The sequence below is a fragment of the Dama dama genome, chromosome 18 (assembly GCF_033118175.1).
Source record: "Dama dama isolate Ldn47 chromosome 18, ASM3311817v1, whole genome shotgun sequence".
In the NCBI taxonomy this organism is placed as follows: Eukaryota; Metazoa; Chordata; class Mammalia; order Artiodactyla; family Cervidae; genus Dama; species Dama dama.
Genome location: NC_083698.1, coordinates 41,484,489 through 41,509,186, shown reverse-complemented (window position 1 = coordinate 41,509,186; position 24,698 = coordinate 41,484,489). Strand labels below are relative to the sequence as shown.

The 24,698-nt window shown below is 40.6% G+C and overlaps 1 non-coding gene and 1 pseudogene across 1 annotated transcript; one reads left to right on the top strand and one right to left on the bottom strand.

Moving 5' to 3' along the window:
- Positions 1-408: 408 nt before the first annotated feature.
- Positions 409-481, bottom strand: TRNAC-GCA (transfer RNA cysteine (anticodon GCA)). The gene has a single exon. It is a non-coding gene; the product is annotated as a tRNA-Cys (tRNA).
- A 19,930-nt stretch (positions 482-20,411) lies between these two features.
- Positions 20,412-20,991, top strand: LOC133072796 (peptidyl-prolyl cis-trans isomerase A-like; annotated as a pseudogene).
- Positions 20,992-24,698: the final 3,707 nt, after the last annotated feature.

Below are 24,698 nucleotides of genomic sequence, written 5' to 3'. Positions count from 1 at the left end.
AACTTGTTCATTAATTAAATAATTTGTTTTTTCTGTTATTACAAATCATCATGCTATATTTATAAAATGAGATTCTGCAAAAGAATTATAAATCAAAAAAGTCTTAAATATGACATTCTGATAAATACTTCTACTTGCCATTTAAAGCATGAATATAACTTCCTTCTGTAATTCCCCGGGCTCTTGGTTGTGCATGATGGCGCTGCACCTGGGGGGTGTAAGGTAAGTAGCTCAGCCAGTGAATAGCTCAGAGGCCCTGTGTGCACGCTCAGTGAGGTGACAGCAAAGTCGCTCAGTCGTGTCCGACTCTTCGCGACCCCGTGGACTGGGGCCTACCAGGCTCCTCCGTCCATGGGATTCTCCAGGCAAGAATACTGGAGTGGGTTGCCATTTCCTTCTCCAGGGGATCTTCCTGACCCAGGGATCGAACCCGGGTCTCCTGCATTGCAGGCAGACGCTTTAACCCCTCAGCCACCAGGGAAGCAGCTCTGGGCTAACTGCAAGAGCACCTCGACTGGGTGGGCAGCAAGGATAGCTGGGAACCAGAGACTTCAAATACCCAGGAGCAAAGCAAATGGCGTCCTCCCTACTCCTGTCTCCTTAGAGTCAGTCTTATTAACAAAAGGAGAAGGTGGAGGCAGAGGATAAGATGGCTAGATAGTAATACCTGAGCAAACCCTGGGAGACAGTGAAGGACAAGGAAGCCTGGTGTGCTGCAGTCCATGGGTCACAAAGAGTCAGACAGGACTCAGCAACTGAACAAGAGCAGAGAACGTACACAACAAGGAAGTGAAACCACTGGGAAGGGCTCCCAGATACATATACATATAATCTCACTCAATCCTCACCAGTACTTTAATGAAGCAATTACTGTCATTACCTCTTTTGTACATATATGAAAATCAGAGAAGTTAAGTGAGTTGCCTAAGGCCACCAAGCAGTCAGTAATCAAGCCTAGACTCAAAGCCCCAGGACTACAAAATCCTGCATTTAACCATAATATCATAAAACAGATCTGAGGCTGAGCCCAGGGAAACTTCCCAGAGGAAACAGAACTGGAGATGGACTGTAAAGATGGTAAGAACTGGATATACAGAAAAGGAGAGAGCTTCCTAGAAAGATAAGAACAGAAGGAAAAGGACAGAAGTGGGAATGACTGTTGGTGGAACAGTGAAGGAACAGGCCTGACTGGGTTAACAGATTATTTTATTATGAATGATTCCATATGGACAATAAGGGAAGAGGTTATTTTATAGACAGAACTTAAATCAAGAGGATAAGTGATGCCTCCATCACATGCCCTACCCCACACAGGGCCTTTGTACATATTGTTTCTTCTGTCAGAAAAGCACTCTCCACCTTGTTAACGACTATCCATCCATCAGTCATGACTTCCTAAAACAGCCTTAGCTGAACTCCCCTGCTGTGGTCAGATTTCCCCCCTAGTGTACCTTTTCTTTACTGGATTTATTATGCTTATTCTACTTATTAGTGGGATTAAGTGCAAAGAGAATAAATAATTGAGTAAACAAATTGACAGAACTCAGGTCTGCCTAGGGCAACTGCTCAAATATTTTCCATGTTAATACACTGTTTATGAAAGGTATACCTGAACGATCTGAAAGCTCTTTTACCCGGGTAAAAAGAGAATTTAGGGAAGAGGATCTGACAGCTGTCTTCAAACGTCTAAAGAATGATCATGTTGAAGACAGATTAGACATATATTCTGCATAGTTCCCAAGGGCAGAACAAAGACAAATGAGGTGAAAGTGCAGGGAGGCAGATTTCACTACAGTATAAGGAAGTGAAAGATGTAACAATGAGACCCGTCCAAATATGAAGTGGACTGACTGTAAAGGAGATGAGTATTCAAACAAATAGATTCAAAGGACTAGATCTGATAGACAGAGAGCCTGAAAAACTATGAACTGAGGTGTGTGACACTGTACAGGAGGCAGGGATCAAGACCATCCCCAAGAAAAGAAATGCAAAAAAGCAAAATGGTTGTCTGAGGAGGACTTACAAATAGCTGAGAAAAGAAAAGATGCAAAAGGCAAAGGAGAAAACAAAAGATATACCCGTTTAAATGCAGAGTTCCAAAGAAGAGAAAGGACAGATAAAGCCTTCCTCAGTGATTAATGCAAAGATGGAGGAAAACAATAAAATGGGAAAGACTAGAGATCTCTTCAAGAAAATTAGAGATACCAAGGAAACATTTTGTGCAAAGATGGGCACAATAAAGGACAGAAATGGTATGGAACTAACAGAAGCAGAAGATATTAAGAAGAGGTGGCAAGAAGACACAGAACACAAAAAAGATCTTTCAGATCCAGATAACCAAGATGGTGTGATCACTCACCTAGAGCCAGACATCCTGGAATGTGAAGTCAAGTGGGCCTTAGAAAGCATCACTATGAACAAAGCTAGTGGAGGTAGCAGAATTCCAGTTGAGCTATTTCAAATCCTAAAAGATGATGCTGTGAAAGTGCTGCACTCAATATGCCAGCAAATTTGGAAAACTCAGCAGTGGCCACAGCACTGGTAAAGGTCAGTTTTCATTCTAATCCCAAAGAAAGGCAAGGCCAAAGAATGCTCAAACTACCACACAATTGCACTCATCTCACACACTAGCAAACTAATCCTCAAAATTCCCCAAGCCAGGCTTCAACAGTACGTGAACCCTGAACTTCCAGATGTTCAAGATGGATTTAGAAAAGGCAGAGGAATCAGACATCAAATTGCCAAAATCCATTGGATCATCAAAAGAGCAAAAGAGTTCCAGAAAAACATCCACTTCTGCTTTATTGACTATGCCAAAGCCTTTGACTGTGTGGATCACAGCCAGCTGTGGAAAATTCTTCAAGAGATGGGAATACCAGAACACCTGACCTGCCTCCTGAGAAATCTGTATGCAGGTCAAGAAGCGACAGTTAGAACTGGATGTGGAACAACAGACTGGTTCCAAATCGGGAAAGGAGTATGTCAAGGCTGCATATTGTCACCCTGCTCATTTAACTTATATGCAGAGTACATCATGAGAAATGCTGGGCTGGATGAAGCATAAGCTGGAATCAAGACTGCCAGGAGAATTATCAATAACCTCAGATATGCAGATAACATCACCCTTATGGCAGAAAATGAAGAACTAAAGAGCCTCTTGATGAAAGTGAAAGAGGAGAGTGAAAAAGTTGGCTTAAAACTCAACATTTAAAAAACTAAATCATGGTATCCAGTCTCATCATTTCATGGCAAATAGATGGGGAAACAATGGAAACAGTGGCAGACTTGATTTTCTTGGGCTCCAAAATCACTGCAGATGGTGACCTCATGAAATTAAAAGATGCTTACTCCTTGGAAGGAAAGTTATGACCAACCTAGAGAGCATATTAAAAAGCAGAGACATTACTTTGCCAACAAAGGTCCCTCTAGTCAAAGCTATCGTTTTTCCAGTGGTCATATATGGATGTAAGAGTTGGACTATAAAGGAAACTGAGTGCCGAAGAATTGATGCTTTTGAACTGTGGTGTTGGAGAAGACTCTTGAGAGTCCCTTGGACTGCAAGGAGATCCAACCAGTCCATCCTAAAGGAAATCAATCCTGAATATTCATGGGATGGCCTGATGTTGAAGCTGAAACTCCAATATTTTGGCCACCTGATGCGAAGAACTGACTCTTTGGAAAAGGCCCTGATGCTGGGAAAGATTGAAGGTGGTAGAAGGGGACGACAGAGGATGATGTGGTTGTATGGCATCACCGACTCAATGGACATGATTTTGAGTATGCTCCAAGAGTTGGTGATGGACAGGGAAGCCTGGTGTGCTGCAGTCAATGGGGTCGCAGAGTTGGACATGACTGAGTGGTTAAACTGACTCACTGATTCAAACAAGGCCGGAGGAACACCCGTCAGGCGTGTTTTTAGTGGAAATTCCTATTCTGATCAGGAAATTTTTAGCCACTTAGGCCTTTGCGAGCTTGTTATGCATCTATAGGTGTGGGACAGACTGAAAAACAAAACTGAGTTTGATGTGAACGGACCTCAAGGGAAGAGCGCTGCAATATTAGACCCTTTTAGTAATACAACTGCACTTGTGGGCGGCCGTTTGGTGCCACTGGCGAGGTCTTTGATGGCCAGCATTCCAGCGGGGGTCAGGGCTCTGCAGCTGCCACTGTGACTAAACCGTGCGATACCCCAGCCATCGGCACAAGGGGCCGATCCCAGGGTCGCCCTGCTCCTAGCAGCAGTCGTCCTCTTCCTCCCCCTCTCCCCACCCCTAGTTCACTTACACACAAACATATTTCTACTCCCGGAGCTACAGTGGTGTGCTGACAGATCTCCTTCCAAACTACTTCTGGAAGTGATCCTTTTGCCTAGCTTCTTAAGGCTATCCCTTATCCTGAGCACAGCTTGACAGCAATATTTCTCCTTGTGCCAACAATCGGATCATGAGACACTGAGAGAGAAGAAAACTAAAAATCACCTTTTGAATCTGTCATTCCTATCTTAATTTCACAAAAACAAACGCCTTAGAAATTATGTATGGGCTGAAAACCAGGAATCCTGATTGGAAACCAAAGTCCTGATCTTGCAGAAGATCTGTAACTGTTGTTTTCAGTGGATGCAGACCTGAGCTGACAATGACAGCTTTTCTGTTAGAGAAATGTAATCTGAGTGTCAAATAACCAGTCTGCAAACTCTGAAATTCAATCCATTTGTGAACAAATTCGACTCATTGTAATGTTAAAATTTATGGATAATTTATTATTTCAAACTACAGTGCCAATTTTGCTGTATCATACTTGGTAATCTAATCATCAAATATTTATTGAACACTTCCTAGGGACTTTGCTGGTAGTCCAGTGGTTAAGACGTCACCTTCCAATGCAGGGGGCACAGGCTGGATCCCTGGTCAGGAAACTAATCTCACATGCCTTGAGGTACAGCGAAAAGTAAATAAATAAAAGTGAAAGGTTTGGAAAAAAAAATTATTGAACACCTCCTGGGTGCAAGGCACTATGCTGGAAGCAAAGTGGAAAAGATCTCTGATGGTACAGGATTTATAATCTAATTTAGACAGTAAGAAGCACCAAACTACCACATAACTACAAATTGTGACAATCAATATGAAGGCAAAGGGTTAGTAAGAGAGACTCCTAAAATTACATAGGAAGAGACATTTCTGAGTAAGAGACAATTCTCTGAGAAATTAAGAGTAAGTAAGAGTTAACCTTGTAAAGGGTTAGAGAACGGACATTCCTGGCAAAGGGCATATCCCGAAGCTCTGGTATGTGGTTCCTTCAAGAAACGGCAAGAAAGCCCAAATGAGCAACGGGCAGGAGTGGGGGTGGGGGGCTGAGGAGAGAATCCCTGATGTGACACTGGGGGGGAACACAAAAGAACACAAGGGCAGAGCCTGTGGCGCCCTGAAAGCTGAAGGGGACTCTAAACGCAATGGGAAGCCCCAAGATAGGGGAGTGTGCAGGTTACATTTTTAAAACAACTATTCAAAAGGTTAGATATGGAGAAGAGCTTAGGTGGAGACAAGAATCTTCTCTCTCTAAATCCCCTATTCACAAAAATGACAACTTTCCAATTTACAACCATATTAATGTATCATAGAGTTACTGTTTTTAAATAATTATAAAAGTTTAATATTCCACTTTTTTTTTTGGTTTACTAGGCATTACTAGAATTCTTTCTGAAGGAAACGTACCACTGTTAAATGAATGAAAACTGAACTGTTTTCTATTCAGGCAGTATAAACTCTAACGCACACTGAGAAGGAAGACAAATGATTATTCCTATGCACAGAATGAATCAAAACAAATGCCTTTTTATGTAATGTTGCATTCAGAACATTATCTCTATTTTATAATCTGGGGAAACTCTGCACTTCACTGAGAATGCTGGGACAGAAACAGAGCCAGAATTAGACATTCTCTATTTTGGCTATTTCTCTGTTTTTGTTGCCTTGTACTATTTCTTCCTGTGGAGTATGTAGGAGCAGGCAGCCAGTCATCTTCATCATTCTCATCAAATTTAGGTGTAGACTCCTGGCAAAAGTGAGTATGTGCAACCGGTTAATGCAATACTTGGAAAAATAATATGCTTTCTCTTACTGCCCTGAGAACAAGATGACTTGGCAAGGTCAGTTCATGGTATCCAGCAGGGGAGGGAGCTGGAAATTAGTGTATCTTAAAGAAGGAATGCAAAGGCAAATGTAATAGCTTCTGATACTCAAAATAGAATCATGCAGCAATCCAGGTTATTTTCCAAGTAACTTATTCCAACCAAACTCAAAGAGCCCATTCCCACAAGTTTTGTTTGTTGGTTTGTTTTGTTGTGGGATGTTGCTCTGAAAGTTTGTGCTTTACAGTAGTAGTCTATTACATTAGGGGAAGTAAACAAAAAGCTTACTTCATTTAGATCCAGGGAATTGTAAAAACAAGAGAGAGACCAAGATAAAAACAGAGTCTGTCAGTTAAGAATGTATTCTGATTTGTCCTTTCAGTGAATTGCAATAAATCATGGCTCTCAAACTTTAATAAGCCTCAAATCACGTAATTTGTTAAAACACAGTTGCTGGGCTCCACCCCTAGAGTTTCTGATTCAGTAGGCCTAGATTAGGACTCAATAATTTGCATTTCTCACAAGTTCCCAGGTGGTACTGAGGCTGCTGGTCCAGGAATCACTGTATTGAATAAGTGAAAGTAAAACCAAGGGCAGAGGAGTTTGTCCTTGATTCTTACACAGTGACCTCGAAAGAGATCATCTCCATGACTGTACCCTGCTGACACTGGTGAGCAGCCGAATCTCTCCAATTCATCCCACATCAGTGGGGACACATAAACCACATCCCTCTTCCATTTACACCAGGAACCTTCAGGAGAGGAACAGGATGGATGGGGGTACCTCAGAGATTGATAATTTTTTCCCAGAAAGATACAATATTGCCTACCGGGACTGTTTAAATTTCCAAATCGAAGTAGTCTTAAATTGCATTGGACACACCGTCAGGCGTCTTTCTCATTCATCTCCCTTTCTGATAACCATGCCAGGTTTCATAAGGCCTTCTGTGCCCTCTTTTCCTTTTCCTGCTGGCTGGAATGTGGACTTGGTTGGTATGGTAATGAGCTATTTTCAGTGGTGTGAATGAGAAAGGCAACATCTTTAAGAATCGCAAAGACACAAAATAGAGGGAGCCTCCATCCCAGACACTCAGGCCTAAGTCAAGCCACCTTACAGACCCTGGATTTTACCTGCTGTCATTAGATGTCGGGCCCTTTGGATACAGCAGTCTGTCTAATCTGTATCCCAATCAGCACAAATGGAATGAGAGGTATGAGCTGTGTAAGGACAGTACATAAAGTCCTTGCAATCAGCGGTTAACTTGTATAAGCACATTCTTCCTGTGTTATACTCTTCCATGCTGATTGCCAGTGATCCTTCCAGGGCTTTGGTTAGCTCAGTCCTTCTTTTTGCTCTTCCCATTTTCAATTTTCCTTTTCTTGCTTGGCTGTCCTTTGTCTACCATTATAACAGTGTTTTAGGTCTAGTGACCTACTTAATTTCACATGTTTTATTAGTATTACTTCTAACTGCTTTAGTGTTGTTAGAAATGACTTGGGCATTTTTTTATACCTCCTTAATACTTTTGGATATCTGAATAAGTAATAAATACTCAAAAGAGTACACCTGATTTACACTGTCATTATCAAACTTTCATTTTCTGTGTGAATTAACAGGTATAACTTATGAATTAACAGGTATGATTTTGATTAAGTGATAATGTGAAAATTATGTCCAATTGAATCTTAGGCAATATACCTAAGAATATATACATGCATTTATTATTTATATATGCATTTTTTAATATCTTTACATATATATCTGTGAATTTTAAATTTACATATATGTACATAATAGACACATAGATAGCTTCTATTGAATAAAAGATCTTATAAAATACATTCTCCAAAAAAAATACATTCTCAAAACTTCCCTGGTGTTTCAGTGGCTAAGACTTCATGATCCCAATGCAGGGGGCCTGGGTTTGATCCCTGGTCAGGGAACTAGATCCCACATGCCGCAACTAAAGATCCAGCATGCTTCAAAGAAGATCTAAGATCCCATATGTCATGGCACAGCAAAATAAATAAGTAACTACTAAAAAAAAAAATACATTCTCAAATCCCTATTCATTTAGCAATCAAATATTTTAATCAAGTTTGTCTTTTTGTAAACTCAATATGCAGGACTTCCCTAGTGGTCCAGTGGTTAAGTGGTTAAGTGAAAGCTGTGCTTTCACTGCAGGGGGTGCAGGTTCAATCCCTGGTTGGGAAATTAAAATCCTGCATGCCACAGGGCACAGCCAAAAAAAATTGCATTTATATGTTACATATTTTTAAATGTTTAGCTTTTGGGGGGCCATACACCATGTGGCATGTGGAATCTTAAGTTCTCTGACCAGAGATCAGCCCATGCCCCATACAGAGGAAGCATGGAGTCTTAACCACTGAACTTCCAGGGAAGTCTCTTAAATATTTTTAAATTTGAATTTTCCTTCCCAAAACAATATATTATTTGGTAAGAAACAAAAAAAGACTATCCTCACATTGGCTCTCAGACTATAGGACACTATTCAGTCCTGAATAAATATCAATTTTGAAATATTTTTGGTTGTTTATCAGTTCAGTTCAGTCCCTCAATCGATTCAACTCTTTGTGACCCCATGGACTGCAGCATGCCAGGCTTCCCTGTCCATCACCAATTCCTGGGGCTTTCTCAAACTCATGTCCATTGAGTCACTGATACCACCCAACCATCTCATCCTCTGTTGTCCCCTTCTCCTCCTGCCTTCAATCTTTCCCAGCATCAGGGTCTTTTCTAAGGAGTCATTTCTTCCCATCAGGTGGCCAAAGTATTGGAGTTTCAACATCAGTCCTTCCAATGAATATTCAGGACTGATTTCCGTTAGGATGGACTAGTTGGATCTCCTTGATGTCCAGGGGACTCTCAAGATTCTCCACCACCACAGTTCAAAAGCATCAAGTCTTCAGCACTCAGCTTTCTTTCTGGTCTAACTCTCCATACATGACTACTGGAAAAACCATAGCTTTGACTAGATGGCTCTTTGTTGGCAAAGTAATGTCTCTGTTTTTTAATATGCAGTCTAGGTTGGTCATAGCTTTTCTTCCAAGGAGCAAGCATCTTTTAATTTCATGGCTGCCATCACCATCTGTAGTGATTTTGGAGCCCAAGAAAATAAAGTCACTGTTTCCATTGTTTCCCCATCTATTTGCCATAAAGTGATGGGACCAGATGCCATGATTTTAGTTTTTTGAATGTTGAGTTTTAAGCCAACTTTTTCACCCTTTTCATTCACTTTCATCAAGAACCTCTGAATTTCCTTTTGCTTTTGGTTGTTGATGTAACATATAATTTTCAGAAAAAAATTTCTCAAAATAGCCAGTAAATAGCTAACCCTTGAACAATATAGGTTTGAACTGCTTGAGTCCACTTACACACATACTTTTCTTAACTAATGTATTACTTCAAACTGCTTTCCAAACTATCACATCACTGAATTGGGTTGGTCAAGCTAAAACCATTTTTAAAGTACATATAACCTAGAGGGGTGGCATGGGTAGTGCTGGGAGGAAGATTCAAGAGAGAGGGGATATATGTATACTTACGGCTGATTCACATCATTCTACGGAAGAAAGCAACACAACATTGTAAAGCAATTAACATCCAATGAAAAATAAATTTAAAAATAATAATACTGCAAGGACAATGACAACAAAAAGCCACATGTAGATCATAGGCTATCTCCCTCCAGACCAACAAATATGGTACTATTCTACACTTCCCTCCATTCAAATTGCAACAGCCCTCTTGCCAAAAAAAAAATATGGATATAGATGTAGATAAAGAGAGAAAGATTACCAAAAAAAAAAAGTACTCATAGCATCATTAATACAAAATTACAAAAACATGGCAAATTTTGTTTAAAACACTTTAGAGTGCTTTTAAATACAGTTTCAAAAGAAGGGGATATGTGCATGTATTCTATTCTATTGGGGCTTCCCAGGAGGTACTAATGGTAAAGAACCTGCCTGTCAATGCAAAAGACATAAGAGACATCGATCCCTAGGTAGGGAAGATCCCCTGGAGGAGGGCATGGCAACGCACTCCAATATTCTTGCCTGGAGAATCCCATGGACAGAGGAGCCTGGCGGGCTATACATCCATGGGGTCACAGAGTCAGACACAACTGAAGTGACTTAGCACGCACTCACACATTCTATTCTATTAAGCTCTAATGCTTTGGAAAACCACAAAATGCTCATTTCATCACCTGAGCTCCTACTGATCATAGAGGTGGCATAAGAAGCCACAACTAGGAGAATAAAACAATGAATCTCTGTGACCAGCTACAGCAAACCCAGGTCACAGGCACTGACTGGGAGCCCGTGCTCAAAACAGAGCCAGTAATCAGAAGAGCCATCATGAGTTACGGAGCACACACAACCAGAGTTCAAAGCAAGTCTTGAATCACATAAAAAACAGAGGCCAAAGTAAGGCACGGGATCAAGAATCAAGACAAGAATTCAGAATCATACATATGGAGCACCACACTGTCCACTGGTCATTTGAGTGGATCTAGTTGCAGCAAGAATAGTGTGTGTTAGCAGCAGGTAGATGCGTTCCAGCCTTCCCTTCCATACCAGCCTCCCAGAGACTGGTAACAAAACATGCCATTCATTTTTCCCACTATCCATTAGTTGGGCTTCAGGAGGAAAGCCAGACTAATTATAGACTAAATAAAGAACTTCCATTTTCTCTTTGCATCTGAGCTGTAGTGTGAGTTAAACTTCTACCCTGTTACATTAGCTATTGGCTGGACTTCAAGCGGAATTAAAGGGCAAAGCAAATGTGAAATTACGCTGGGAATGTCCAACTAGTCAGAGAAGTAATAGGAGACAAAATTAAAAGAAAAGAACACACATTCTTTCCTTTTTACAACTTTATTAACATATAATTCACATACTGTACAATTCACCTATTTAAAGTATATAATTTAGTGGCTTTTAGTATATTAACAAACTTGTATATCTATCACCACAATCAATTTTAGAATTTTTCATTATACCAAAAAGAAACCTCACCCCTCTTAGCCAGCACTCTGGGCAACCACTAATCTACCTCCTATCTGTACAGAATTGCCTATGTGGAAATTTCACATAAAATCACACAATGTGTGGTCCTTTATGACTGGCTTCTTTCACTCAGCCTCTTTTCAAGGTTTATCCATGCTGTAGCATGTATCAGTACTTCATTTCTATTAACTGCTGAATAACATTCCACATTTTATTTATCTATTCATTAGCTAATGATTATTTAGGTTTTTTTCTACTTTGTGGCTATTCTGAATAATACTGCAAAGAACATTCATGTACAAGCATAAGCTCTAGTGTGGACCTATATTTTCATTTCTCTTCTGTATACGTAGAAGTGGAATTGTTTAATCATATGGTAACTCTATGTTTAACTATTTGACAAACTGCCAGACTGCTTTCCAAAGCAGCTGGACCATTTTTCATTCCCACAGGCAGTACAGAAGGGTTCCAGTTTCTCTATATTCTTGTCAGTAGCTGATTTATTAATACCTGTCTTCTTCATTGTAACATCCTATCCCCTATTTTAAATCTTAAACAGACCTTTTGGATCTTTGGGTCTGCTAACTGAACCAGCTCCCTGGCTAGAGGAGCCCACTTACAAAAGGCAAAAGGCTGAACACACACACACCAATGACCAAGCAGGAAAGAAAAGGCCAATGTCAGGGCATCCAGTCCCTTCTGAGTAAAAACACAAAGGAGGACTTCCCTGGTGGTCCAATTAAAAGTATGCCTGCCAATGCAGGGGTTACAGGTTTGATCCCTGGTCCAGGAAGATTCCACATGCCTCGGAGCAACTGGGCCTATGTGCCACAACTACTGAGCCCACACTCTAGAGCTTGCAAGAGCTGGCGACAAGAGAAGCCACCGCAGTGAGAAACCTGGGCACCGCAACTAGAGAGTAGCCCCTGCTCGCCCCAACTAGAGAAAGCCCATGCACAGCAATGAGGACCCATCACAGCAATGAGGACTGAGCACAGCCAAAAATATATAAACAAAATTAAAAAAACAAAAAAACGCAAGGCCTGGCATTGACACTGCTTCTACTTGAACTTCTTCAAGGCATGGCAAAGGCAGGATATGTAGGTAAGAGATGAACAAAGGTTGAAATATCATTTGAAAATTAACTGGGTGGGGGAATATGGAGCCAAAGTTATCTTCTCTCCTCCACTCTTACATGGATTTTTCCACCAGACAGTACATATTGAGTACATACTTGGGAGTTCTTCTCTACCTTTAAAGTTATATGATTCCATGATTTTCTTCCTGAAGTACAATTTAAGCTGAATGCACTATGTATCTCTTTTATAAACAGTAACCTTTATCTTAAGGCTCAGTTGAAATGCTTTTAATATTTAAAAACATTTTTACTTTTGATGATCCTGAATCTTGTTATAGTAACTTTAGCATTAGCATTAGTATTTCCTGGAAGTCACTAAAAGTTCCTGAAAGTTCACCCAAGAAAAAAAGGTGAATATGGTTAAAAGGGAAAAAAATAAGAAGTACATAGATTACTTATTTAGCTAGCAAGAGAACTGTGTTCTTTCATCCTTGAGAATCTTGCTTCCAATATAATGTTCAGTGATTTCCAATATAATGATCACATCCAAAAATACAGGAAAAAAATTATAAGGATGGAGGATTCAAAATAAGGAGGACTGATTCCAAACACAATACTAACCGGTCAAATTAGAAAATACAAGAGAGTGTTACACCTGTTCTTCCTGACTTAATGTGGAAGGAAATCACAATGAATATGTGGCTAATAAGGCACTTTCTGGGCCCTAGCATTACTGGTTCTTCAAGTCAACAGATATTTGTTGTGTATCTGCTATGAGCCTGAAACTCTGCTAGCTTTGTGGCTGCCAAAATAAACAAGACAGAGTCTCTGCTGGCAAAAAGCAGCAGAGGGCTTGGCCTCTGCCACACAGATGCAAACACATTATTCAGCTGCAGTACCCTAGGACCATCCTATAGCTCTGACAGGAAAGACACAGAGTGGAAATTATGAAGAAGGGTGATTTGCAGCAACCTCAGCTACAGTGAGAGGTGAACAGGATATGGATGCAAAGGAGCAGGGAACATGCCAGTGAACTCAGCCCCATCAAGAACACAAAAGCAAGCAAAGACAGGCAGAGGACATTCATGAAAATACTAGTGGGAGAGCAAACGTTTGGAGATTTATAAGGTTTAACCACATAAAACTGCCAATAGTCAATCACTTTCTGGTCTACAAACATAGTAGCCTCATATGGTTTCAACTAACACAAAATAATCCTCACTGGTGTGTTGGGTGAATGTTTAGAACAGGTTAAGAAAGTAGTTGGGGTCAGAGTAGAAAGGCCTTGAATTGCCTTCTAAGTTTCAACTTTATCCCACAGGTGATGGAGGCAGTCAATTCACAAAAAGAACTCTGAACAAATGGTCAATAAAAGTATTTTTAAATATTTAAAGAATTTTGGATTTAAAAGAAAACTATGTATCATTTTCAGCACCACAAATTTAAAAATGTTAATAATATTCAGTGCTAATAAGGTCTCAAGGAAAACAGGATGCTCCCACACACTGCTGTATGTGTAAACTGGAATAATATTTCTGGAAGGCAATCAGAATACCCTTTGACCAAGCATTTCACTCGTAGAACTTTATCTTAGAGAAACAGTCATAGGTATTAACTGAAACAAGAAAAAAAAGTTTTGCCACCAGGATATACTTAATGTCCAACAACAGCAAGTTGGTTAAATGAATCATGAATCAGCCTTCTAATTGAACAGTATACAACTACTTTAAATATTCAGAGGAACATGGAAATGCTCACAAAATTCCTATTATATGAAAAAAATCAGGATATGAAATGTTGTATGTATCAGACCTCTTAAGAGCTAGGTTAAGACAGACTAAATTAGAGTTTCAGAGCTGCTATTTAGCCATATGACCTTGAACATGTAACTTGTCCTCTCTGCTGCTGTTTCATCATCTGTAAACTGGAAATAATACCAGTGTATATGTCATAGGGTTGTTGTAAAAATTAAATGAATTAATATACATAAAGCACTTTGAAATCTGCCTGGCATACAGTCAGCACCATCCAAAGCTAGTTATTGTTAATATCCAAGAGTCAGTTACTGTTAGTATCTAAGAGTTAGTTATTATTAACATCATTAGTGCTTGTTGCCAGTAAATTAATTCAACTTTTAAACTAATTTAAGAAGTAAAGGTGGGAAGACAAACCACGGGGCAAGAACCACACCCAACACGCCCTGCAGAGCTGTTCCTGTGAAGTCATCAGGGCAGCTGCCAAGCACCGAGCCCACGCGTGCTCTGCCGAGCCTTCAGATGCCGGACCCCGCATGCTGCCCCAGGACAGCTGGCCCTGCTGCCACGGGAACCGGATGCAGCTGCCATCGCCGCCGTGCCCTGGCCAGGGCGGACTCTGCGTCATCCCTGCTGCTTTGAGTCATCAGGTCCTGAATCAAAGCCTAGAGGATGCATCTGCTCGTCTGTACCAAGTCCTCAGTTCCCAGCTGTAAGGGAGATTGAGCAAGGGAGCATTAAGCATTTTATCATATAGAAAAAGCAGATTCTACTTTGTAAGTCAGGGGATTCAATACACTTAACAAATTTTCACTGGGAAACAAAAGATAAACAATCCTTTTAGGGTTTGAAAAACACAGATATAACCTGAACGTATATTTACAATATAGAAACAACTAAAAGGAAATACATATCTCAAAGTATTAATGACCAATGTGGTTGATTTGAATTTTTTATCTTCTGACTCTGTAACTTTCCAAATCTTCTATGACACAGAAAAGACCTTTTTACTTTTCAAGCAAGACTAGGCAATATTTGATCTCTATTTTTGAAAGAGAATTGAGTCTCAGATTTGGCCATGGGCTGGGAAGTGGGCAACTAGGTCAGATGGCCACTGTCAGCCTAGAGCAGGGCCTTGTTTATCAAAGTGCAGTCAATACAGCAGCACCATCAGCTTGATTCAGAAGCATATTAGAAATGCAGAATCTCAGGTCCCATCCCTGATCTACCGAAAGCTAAGAAGAGGATGGTTAAAACGATATTCTAAAAGTATAAGCAGCAAGGCTTGACACCTGACAATGTGAAAAAAAAAATAGTCACAAATGATTACAATACTTGGAAACAGTTCCAAGTTTGGAAGAAGGCAGAGTCATGAACAGAAATAGGTTACTGGAATTGGAAAGAATTTCAAAGGAAAAAGGTAAATGTGATTTTAGATATGAGAGGTTTGAGAACTTGAAAGATGGCCAGGTGGATGTAACCACCCTGGACAATGTAGAACTGGGAGCCAGTAAGAAATGTCAAGGTTGGGGATTTCCCTATGGTCCAGTGGCTAGGACTCTGAACTTCCAGTGCAGGAGGCCCAGGTTCTATCCCTGGTTGGGGAACTAGATCCCACATGCCACGACTAAAGATCCCGTGTGCCGCAACTGGGACCCAGCACAGCCAAATAAATACACAAACAAATTGAAAAAGAAAAGAAAAGAAATGTCAAGATTGGACTTCTACATTTGAGAGCAATCTAAAAAAGGAGGTAACAGAAGCCATAAAAATGGATAAGAGCATGCCAAGTGAGAGAAGAAATACAAGCAAGACTCTTTGTTAATATCTGTATTTTGGAAATCGGAGAGAAACAGAAGTCAGAAAATGGATGGCCAAAATTAAGATCATCAGGAAATTACGGCGCCAAAGAAAACAGAGGACATCAGGATGGAGCAGACACATGTACACCTATGGCTGATTCATACTGACGTCTGGCAAAAACCATCACAATACTATAAAGTAATTATCCTTCAATTAAAATAAATAAATACTTTTTAAAAAAAGAAAAAAATGAAAAGCTAAAAAAAAACAAAGGGCAGATTTTTCATTATAATTCAATTCTTCCTCATTTCATGACAAATCAGGAGTGGTTTACATAGTTATACTTACATTAGACTTGACAGTGATAGATTAAAGGATATCTTAATTTTTGAGACATAGAATGTCCAAAATATTTGGAAAAGAACACTGATGCTTTGGATGTTATAGTCATAGGTCTCATCCTCAGGAGATATTCAAAGCTTCTGTGTCATTTTTAAAAAGTTTTTAATTAAAATTTTGCAATTTTTCAAGTAAGTGTTGTAAATCAAGTAAGTGTTGCAAATCAAATAAGACCATGACTTATCTTTGTTTTATTCACCCATTCATAGAGCAAACATTTATTGATCACTTACTAAGAGCCAGGCACTCTTCTGGGTTTTGAGGATACAGCAGTTAATGAAACAGACAAAAAACCCTTTGCACTCCTGGGTCAGTGAGGGGAAGATAGATAATAAACAAAAGAAATAAATAAACATATTGTTATTTATAAATAAACATAGGGGTGGGGTGAGAATTGGAATTTTAAGAGATGACAGGAAGTTGCCATAAAGGTGAACAGACCTGAAGGAGGTGAGGAAACTACTCCTGTGGACACCTGAGGGAAGCATCTTTCAGGTCAAGGCTGAAGTGGACCTGGGGGTCAAGAAGGCCAGTGTGGTTGGACTGAGGGAGTGAAGGGGTGGGCAGGAAAAGAAGACTGAGGAGTAAAGGCCATTGGATATTTCTGAACATATAAGTGGCATTATTTGACTTGGATGTTAACGGAATCATTTGATTGCTATTTTATGAACAGATTGAAGCTGGAAAACCAGATAGGTGGCTATTTTGAATACCGAGGCAAGAATAATGGTGACTCAGACCAGGCACCTTTGACAGTTTTCTCTTTTCAGATAACTACCTTTGTTGTTTTTCTTCTAGTATGAGGCAGGAGTGTGGAGAGATTGTGTGCACAGAAGGGAAAGGAGTACAGAACTCCCAATTATCCTAGTTATATAATTCCATATATTTGGGGGCTTCCCTGGTGGCTCAGTGGTAAAGAATCCACCTGCCAATGCAGGAGACATGGGTTTGACCCTGGTCTGGGAAGATTCCACATGCCACAGAGCAACAACGGTTGAGCCTTTGCTCTAGAGCCTGGGAGCCCCGACTATGGAGCCCGCGTGCCACAGCTACTGAAACCCACATGCCCGAGAGTCGGTGCTGCACAACAAGGGAGGCCACCGCAATGAGAAGCTGTGCATGTCCTGCAACTAGAGAGTGCCCCTGCTCACTGCAATGAGAGAGAAACCAGAACACCAATGAAGACCCAGCACAGCCAAGAATAAATAGTTAAATGTTAAGTAGTTAGAATAGGAAAAAGGAGTCCAAAATGGCGGTGGCTGAAAGACAAAGAAAGGGGAAATTCCGCGAAAGACAGAACAAAAGAAAACCCGCAGACCTGAGGGAGAATCTTGGGTGAAGCAAACATGCCCCCTTCCTGGCCAGGCCTAATTTGCATTGGGCAGGCTCAGGGGGCAGGAAACAAAACTTGTAAGAAGAGGGAGCCAGCACGGCTTGAGGCCTCTCCTTTGGGGTCGGACACCCTCATGCCTCCAGGGTGTACTATTCTTTGCTTTCTCTGAGCCATAACCAAGCTACAACACTGGCCTGCAGTTTCAAATCTTTGTTGCAGCAAGACAGAACCAAGGAAATTACACACTCTCCCGACATTAAGTAAATAAATAATTTTTAAAAAATTCTATATATTTTCACATTTCTCTTCAGCCACACAGAACAAAATGTATATACAATTTAAACATTTAAATTTAACTTAAACATGTAATATGTTTAAATAAATAAATCTTTTAAATTATTACAATTTCAAGGAACATGTTTTAAAAAATAAAACTAAACTAAAAACCATTATCATCACTCTGTCAACAAATTTATATTTAGGCCAAAGCAGTAATAATGCTGGGCATTATGCTGGGTATTAATAATGCAAAATGCTGGGGTAGATGAAGCACAAGCTGGAATCAAGATTGCTGGAGGAAAAATCAATAACCTCCGATCTGCAGATGATACCACCAAAAGTGAAAAGGAATTAAAGAGCCTCTTGGTGAAAGTGAACAAAGAGAGTGAAAAAGCTGGCTTAAAACTCAACATTCAAAAAACTAAATCATGGCATCCAGTCCCATCACTTCATGGCAAACAGATGGGGAAACAACGGAAATGGTGACAGACTTGATTTTCTTGGGCTCCAAAATCACTGCAGAAGGTGACAGCAGCCATGAAATTAAAAGAAATGCTTGCTCCTTGGAAGAAAAGTTATGACCAACCTAGACAGCATATTAAAAAGCAAAGACATTACTTTCCCAACAAAGGTCCGTCTAGTCAAAGCTATGGTTTTTCCACTAGTCATGTATGGATGTGAGAGTTGGACCATAAAGAAAGCTGAGTGCTGAAGAATTGATTCTTTTGAACTGTGATGTTGGAGAAGACTCTTGAGTGTCCTGTGCACTGCAAGGAGATCCAACCAGTCCATCATAAAGGAAATCAGTCCTGATTATTCACTGGAAGGACTGATGCTGAAGCTGAAGCTCCAATACTTTAGCCACCTGATGTGAAGAACTGACTCATTTGAAAAGACCCTAATGCTGGGAAAGATTGAAGGCAGAAGGAGAAGCGGATGACAGAGGATGAGATAGTTGGATGGTATCACTGACTCAACGGACGTGAGATTGAGCAAACTTTGGGAACTGGTGATGGACAGGGAAGCCTGGTGTCCATAGGGTCACAGAGAGTTGGACACAACTGAGCAACTAAACTGAACAGAATAACAAAAGACTTGACAATTTATTTTAAAGACATGAGAAATGTTTTTGAAATGCAGAGTCACTAAATAATGACTAGTTCTAAAATGTGTCATTTTAAAGTTTCCACTCTGTAATGCTGTAATTAAAAGCAAAATGAACATGAGATCTAGAGAGTACACACAAAGACCTGGGTCACATCAGGACACGAAGTTTGCCTCTTCTACGGATCTAAGCCCAAAGGCTTCATTTATTTGCTAAAGATTAAAAGGATAAAGTGATTTTTTTTCTTGCTTTAAAATGCAAAGGCAACCAAGTCAAGTTAAACATTAACTCAGAAGGAGAAGAGTTGTGGACACTATTAGTATTATCCTAGAGGTGTGGAGTGGTTATTGTTTACAAAGCACTTTCACTACAATTACCTCATTTGATCCTCACATAGACCCATTAGTAATATTGTTCTTAATTTACAAATAAAGAAACCCAGACTAGGAGAGTTCAGGGGACTGGTCCAAGGGTATGCAACTAATTAGCAGTACTAGAGCTGGGATTCTGAACCACCTGAACCAAGAAAAAGCAAAGCAAGAAGGCAAAGTGGTTATCTGAGGAGGCTTTACAAATAGCGGAAGAGTGAAGAGAAGCAAAAAGCAAGAGAGAAAGATACGTTCAATTAAAATGCAAAGTTCCAAAAAATAGCTAGAAGAGACAAGAAGGCCTTCTTCAATGAACAATGGTTAATAATAGAAGAAAACAACAAAAAAGCGAAAGACTAGAGATCTCTTCAGGAAAATTGGAAACATCAAGTGAGCATTCCACCCAAAGATGGACACAATAAAGGATAAAAATGGTGAAGACCTAGTAGACACTGAAGAGATCAAGAAGAGATGGAAAGAATACACGGAAGAACTGTAGAAAAAAGCTCTTCATGAATAGGATTACTACAATGATGTGGTTGGTCTCCAAAAGCCAGACATTCTGGAGTATGAAGTCAAGTGGGCCTTAAGAAGCATGGCTGTTAATAAAACTAGTGGATGCAATGAAATTCCAGCAGAACTATTCAAATCCCTAAAGGATGATGCCATCAAGGTTTTGCATTCATTATATCAGCAAATCTGGAAGACCCAGCAGTGGCCACAGGGCTGGAAAAGGTCAATCCTCATTCCAATTCCCAAGAAGGGCAGTGCAAAAGACTGTACTAACCATCAGACAATTGCACTCATCTCCCAAGCTAGTAAGATCATGCTTAAAATTTTGTATGCTAGGCTTCAGCATTATATAAACCAAGAACTTCCAGATGTTCAAGCTGTGTTTAGAAAAGAAAGAGGAACTAGAGATCAAATTGCCAACATTTTCTGGATTACAGAGAAAGCAAGGGAATTTCGAAAAACATCTCCCTCTGTTCCATCCAAAGGCTAAAGCCTTTGACTGCTTGGCACATGACAAACTGGAAAGTTCTTAGAGAGACGGGAATACCAGGCCATCTTACTTGTCTCCTGAGAAACCTGTATGTGGGTCAAGAAGCAACAGTTAGGCCTTGCAGATGCCGCCATCCCGGAGCCTCCCGTGTCTAGCCATGGTCAACCCCACCGTGTTCTTTGACATCGCTGTCAACGGCAAGCCCTTGCGCTGCGTCTCTTTCTAGCTGTTTGCAGACAAAGTTCCAAAGACAGCAGAAAACTTTCATGCTCTGATCACTGGGGAGAAAGGATTTGGTTATAAAGGTTCCTGCTTTCACAGAATAATTCCGGGATTTATGTGCCAGGGTGGTGACTTCACACACCATAATGGTACTGGTGGCAAGTCCATCTATGGCGAGAAATTTGATGATGAGAATTTCATCCTGAAGCATACAGGTCTGGGCATCTTGTCCACAGCAAATGCTGGCCCCAACACAAACTGTTCTCAGTTTTTCATCTGCACTGCCAAGACTGAGGGTCTGGATGGCAAGCATGTGGTCTTGGCAAGATGAAAGAGGGCATGAATATCGTGGAAGCCATGGGGCGCTTTGGATCCAGGAATGGCAAGACCAGCAAGAAGATCACCATTTCTGACTGTGGACAAATCTAATAAATTTGACTTGTGTTTTACTTAACCACCAGACCATTCCTTCTGTAGCCCAGGAGAGCACCCCATCTCCCCCCATCTGCTCGAAATATCCTATATTATTTGTGCTCTTGCTACAGTTCTTTGGGTTCCGTATTTTCCTTATCCCCCTCCAAGTTTAGCTGGATTGCAAAGTTAAATTTATGATTATGAAATAAAAACTAAACAATTTTAAAAAAAGAAGAAGCAACAGTTAGAACCCTGTATGGAACAACTGACTGGTTCAAGATTGAGAAAGGAGTACGACAGGGCTGTCTGCTGCCACTCTGTTTGCTTAACCTATGTGCTGAGCACGTTATGAGAAATGCTGGGCTGGATGAGTTACAGGCTGGAATCAAGATAGGAGGGAGAAACATCAACAGCCTCAGAGATGCAGATGATAGCACTCTAAATGGCAGAAAGTGAAGAGGAACTAAAGAGCCTCCTGATGAGGGTGAAGAAGGAGAGTGTAAGAGCCAGCTTAAGACTAAATACTAAAAAAACTAAGATCACTGCATCCATCCTCATTACTGCATGGCAAATAGAAGGGGAAAAGGTGGAAGTAGTGACAGATTTCTTCTTCTTGGGCTCCAAAATCACTGTGGATGGTGACTGTAGCCATGAAATCAGAAGACAAATGCTTCTTGGCAGGAAAGTGATGACAAACCTATACGGTATGTTGAAAAGCAGAAACATTACTCTGCCCACCAAGGTTCATATAATCAAGGTTATGGTCTTCCAAGTGGTCACATACAGCTGTGAGAGGGAAGAAGGCAGAATGCGAAAGAATTGACGCCTTCGCACTGTGGTGCTGGAGAAGGCTTCTGAAAGTCTTACGGACAACATGGAGATCAAACCAGTCAATCTTAATGGAGATCAACCCTGAATATTCACTGGAAGGGCTGATCCTGAAGCTGAAGCTCCATTATTTTGGTCATCTGATTTACACAGAAGAGTCACTGGAAAAGCCCCTGATGATGGAAAAGATCGAGGGCATCAGAGGATGAAATGGCTGGACAGCACCACCAGTGCAATGAACACGAACTTGGGCAAATTCTGGGAGATAGTGAGGGACAGGGAGACCTGGCATGCTGCAGTCCATGGGGTCGCAAAGAGCTGGACATGACTGGGTGACTGAACAACAGAGCTGGGAACGGTACCCTCACTTCTTAGCTCTTTCTAATTCACCAACTTGTGTTTTTTCCAGATATAAAATTGGGAAAGAAAATGTTTTCCCTATGTAAGAATTATCAGGTCAACAAAACCAAAGGTGCAGAGCAGTATCTATGGAGAAGTACCAGTTTGGGAACAATTGCCTTATGATAGATTCTATTGTGGGGACACGATTTGAGGTTAGAGAAGCCTAGGAACAGAGGTTTATGAAGTCATACACTGGTTCTTTAATTATTCAGGGGCTGGTTTGCCATTTATGTATAACTCAGTCTCCCCCACACCCACCCCCTTTTATAGCTGGCTTGCTCTCCCAGTCTACACTTTGGCACCTCCACCAGAGGGCAGGCAGAGCAGGAAGAAGAGCATTGGTAACCTGCTTGATCAGAGTTGGAAGAAGAAAACTTGGACCACTACTTCAACTTAGAGTTTTGAAGTCTTTCTAGATTTCAGTTATGAATGGAAACTTTGCCACCACAGAATAAACAATGCAGCAAAATGATCAGAACTGGAGACTAGGGTTGCATTGCACGCATTCTAAGTCGCTTCAGTCATGTCTGACTCTTTGCAACCCCATGGACTGTAGCTCACCAGGCTCCTCTGTCCATGGGATTCTCCAGGCAAGAATGCTGGAGTGGGTTGCTATGCCTTCCTCCAGGGGATCTTGCTGATTGTACCATAACAGAGTTCCTTGATCTTGTTTATAAATTAATACCTATTAGATTCGTTTAATATAAGAGAGATCCTGATGGTGAATAGAAGTCTCATTATAATACAAATCTGCTTGGAAGACCTAAGCCCCATAAAAAGAGATTTTCCTGAGTTCTCAGTATATATTCACTATAGTTCATAATAGGGAGAAATTGAAAGCAGCTTAAATGTCTGATCAAGAGTGTGGTAGGTGCCTATTAACTATTTTATAAAATGGAAAATGCTTGTGAAAAAGAAGTGAAGATGCAGAATACAGAGGTTCTAGTTGAGGGTAAGTGACTCCCTCCTGTCTTTCCCACTGAATGGAGATATAACATCGACAGAATAAATGACTGCTCTAAAATGAAATATAGTAGACAGGTTGGAAAAGAAGATGAGAATGTGAAATCCTGCTAAATCAGCAGGGAGTTTCCTGTGTTTTGCTTTCTTTTCTTTTTTTTTTCCCCTTCCAGTATCTCCTAGTTTGGACTCAGGGAAGACTGAAACCAGAGCTGGGACCTGCTCCTGCACAGAGAGACTCCAGAAGCCTCTAGTTCTGGCCCAAGAAAAAGAAAGAGGATCTCTAAGACTCAAAGAAGACAAAAGAAATCACATAGTGTTTTAATTTTTGTTTCCATTTCTTTTTCCCCCATTTTAGACTCCAAGTAATGTAGGAGTATCAGTGGTGGCAACAGTCACTGTAACAGAAGCAAGGGATAACAGTGCCTGAGACTCTGACGGAAAGGATATTTACTGAGAAGAGAAACCAGTGTGGGGTTGCAGGGAGGGTAATCATGACACCAGAATTGTAAATGTGGACATGACATTGGCAAATTGCCTGTGAGAAGATACCACGTGGATATGTCACAGGTAGCTAGAAATGTAAATCTAGAACTCAGAAAAAAGGTCTGGGGTAGAATTATAAGTTTGTGAATCATTTGCATTTAGAAGTTATTTAAAGCTAAACACCCTAGACATTTTCTCCTATCTGAATGACAGCTAATTACTGAGATTTTCTTGCAGCATTCTTTAGTATTGGCTCCACTGCCAAAGTGAAAAATAAGACCATTTATTACAATACTAAAGATGGATTCTCTCCAACCACTGAAAAAAGTATATAGGATTTTATTTGGTCCCAAGATGTGGGGCCTGGCTCCTAAAATAGCAGTGTTTAAGACTCTGCTTGCAACATCCCTAAAATAACTTTGAAAACCTTTATATTCTCTAATATCTTTTAAAATTGGCATATAAATTTTGTCATCAAATTTTAATAATGGCAAAAGATGCGATTTGGAGTATCATAACTATTGATATGTTTCTTTTAACTGACCATTTAAAAAGTATTTATTCATTCATTTCTTTTTGTTTTGGCTGTGCTGGGTCTCTGTTGCTGCTCAGACTTTGCTCTCTACTTGCGGTGCCCGAGCATCCTGGGGCTTCTCTTGCTGCAGGTCACAGGCTCTAGGGCACACAGGCTTCAGGAGCTGCAGCGGTTCCCCGGGCTGAGAGCACAGACTCAGTCACTGTAGCACACAGGCTTGTTGCTTCTCGGCATCGGGGACCATCCCGGATCAAGAACTGAACCCGTGTCTCCTGCACTGGCAGGCGGATTCTTTACCACTGAGCCATCAGGGAAGCCCATGCCATGTTTTGATGTTTGAAAATCTTTGATTGATCACTATCAACTTAATGCAATAAAAATCTGCATGCAAATTGATATATTCTCTGGTTCTATAAAACTGTTATTTTTTCTTTTGTATTTAGTTACCATTACAGTTAATAAATAGATTAAAATGATCAAAGAACATCAGTTCAGTTCCGTTCAGTTGCTCACTCATGTCCAACTCTTTGCGACCCCATGAATCGCAGCACGCCAGGCCTCCCTGTCCA